Below are 2733 nucleotides of genomic sequence, written 5' to 3'. Positions count from 1 at the left end.
GCACAATATGTTATTCAACAAAACACTGAAAAAAATTCTACAATCTCCTATTTGAATATCACTCTTGTCGGTGTGATTGTCAAGATTATATGAACATTGAAGTTTCACTAAATTATCACAGTCTTCATTAAAAATTTCGATGAGTTCCACTTTAATGCAATGATGAGCAATGAAATGTTATCAAGCGGCCTAAAACTGTTTTGGTGCTTGTGTCCTTGGCAAGTAGTAGCCAGAATTTACATTCAGACTGACTCGACTTCATGGTCTGAGACTAAATGCTTTCTCTGTAATGCCTTTGATACCCATTATTGTTAGCGTCACCCATTTTGCCTGAGTTTCTGCAAGTTTGTGAACCATTGAATATTTATGTCCATCTTTTGTTCACCCTGAAACCATGTCTCCCTGGTGTCTAAATCTCTTTTATGTCTGTGGCACAAATCAGCCCACCTTGCTGCAGAGAGTTTTTCCATTCCAAAAAAAACATAATTTACTCTTTCCTACAATTTCCTGTCACAAATCGATTCGCTGATGTACAGTTTTCATTAAAATTTGTCCCTTCCTGTTCCTATCTTCTTGCCTTCAGACACATCCACATGCTGTTCACATGCGTCATCTTTTCTATTTGGATTTGGAAAGCTCCTTTCATCTGAACCCTCTGTCAGTTTCAAGCCCTGTCCATAAACCTACCGACATGATTGGCCAGGATACTGTTCCCAACTCAGCTCCGGTGGGACCCCATCTTAATGGATTTTATTTTGAAATCAGGTATGGGATGTGGGTGTCTCTGGCTGACCAGCCTTTCTTGCCCAGCCCTAGCTGCCCTTACGCTGAGTAACTTGCTCGGCCATTTCAGAGGGTAATTGAGAGACAATCACTTTGCTGTGACTATGTCGTGCAGACCACGTGAGAATGGGCAGATGTCCTTCTCTGAATAACAAGTGTTTGGATTTATTGTACATCAGTAATGGTATTTCTAGATTGTCAATTACTATTTTGAACATAATTTATTTCAAATTCCACCATTTCAGACGATGTGGTTCAAACCTGCCTCTCCAGAACATTAGCTGAGGTTTGGGATACATTCTCTAGCAACAATATCACTCGGACATTACTTTGTCTGCTCACAGGCTGTTTATCCCTGAACACTGATACCAATGTATCATGAAGCTAAACCTGTTTTTCCTTCATGATTGATACTGATTTCTTCCTGCACTCTGATGATATCACTCAGTCTCTCTCCATGTGGTATGCCTCACTGTGTGGGTCTAATTGCTGCTCCTGTCAGCGTCTCTCACTCTTGTAGCTACTCCAGATCCTGAGCCAACAGAATTCTCCACTCCAGAGAGACGCACAGGCCAGGGATGGAGACTGGGATTTTCCAAATCTCTGTGGGACACGGTACTATCCTCCATGTGTGACCCTCATTTCATCAGTCTAAGTTCCCATTCTGTCTATTTCTCTGTCTCCTGTAGGAACTCAGGAATTTTCTGACTCAATAGATTTCCCAGCAGTTGGGTGTCTTATCCATCACCACATTGAAGATAGTTGGTCAGCCAGAGAGGCAAAGGGCAGAGAGATCTGGAGCCTTCAATAAATCCTGCAGTGAGGTAAGATCACTCACCATGCACAGAGCAGAGAGCAGCGAGAGGACTCCAAACATCAGCTAACAGTGCTGGAGGTGGAGCAGTGTACAAACACACCAGGTTCAATCACCACGTCTACTGTAAGTTTTGTTGTTCTGAGACAGTATCGGGAGTGTCACAGTTATCAATCCAGACCTGTGCTGTCTTAGTGAGCACCAGCATAACAGAGGGGAAAGCAGACTTCCCATGAGTGAGTGGTAATGCTGCCTCGGATCTTTATGTTCTGTGTTCCCCCTCCAACACTGTACATATACCATGTCTCGTGGACCAGTGTCTTCAATAATTTGTAACTCCTATAACAGTTCCTGTCCCTGTAACCTCCATTTCCCTATGGTCCCTCCCCATATTTAAAATGTACTGTATTTCAAACTATTATCCCTACCTCTCTAACTTTCTTCAGTGTCTACATCATGCTTTATCTCTATAGTCTCCTCCTCCAATAATTAGAGACAGAGGCATGCAGCATGGAAACGGTTCCTTCCATCCAACTCGTCCATGCTGATCACTGTTCATGAGCGAGTCGCATTTGCATGTGTTTGCTCCACATCCCGTCAAACCTTCTCTTCGCCATGTATCTGCCCAAATGTCTTTTCCATGTTGGAATTTTACTTTTCTCTACCCCTTCCCCAGACACTCATTCCATACGTGCACCATCCTTTGTGTGGAAATGTTCTCCTCTGGTCGCTTTTAAGTATTTCCCCTCTCACCTCATATTTCTGCCCTCTAGTTATGGCTTCCCCTAACCTGAAGTACAGACCTTCACTATTCGCCCGACGTATACTCCTCATGGTTTTATAAACATTTATAAGGTCACCCCTCAGTCACCTCCGCCCAAGGGAAATACAAAGGACCGTGATACAAATATCTCTGCCACGGTCCCCGCTGTGCCTTTGCCACATTGTTGTGGGATACACGTGTTCAGCACTCGGGCGTTCTCTACCTTTATGTTCTAAGATCTCCAGCACCACCTCTTCTGTAATGGGGATTCTTTACAAACCATCACTGTTTCTTTCCCTTTGTTTCCTAGTCTTTGACCACGGTATGTTCTGACATGGAGTATTCATTTCAGGTCGTGCCCATCTCCTGTGGT

This window comes from Hemiscyllium ocellatum, unplaced genomic scaffold, assembly GCF_020745735.1.
Source record: "Hemiscyllium ocellatum isolate sHemOce1 unplaced genomic scaffold, sHemOce1.pat.X.cur. scaffold_520_pat_ctg1, whole genome shotgun sequence".
NCBI lineage: Eukaryota > Metazoa > Chordata > Chondrichthyes > Orectolobiformes > Hemiscylliidae > Hemiscyllium > Hemiscyllium ocellatum.
This window is presented reverse-complemented; position numbering follows the sequence as displayed.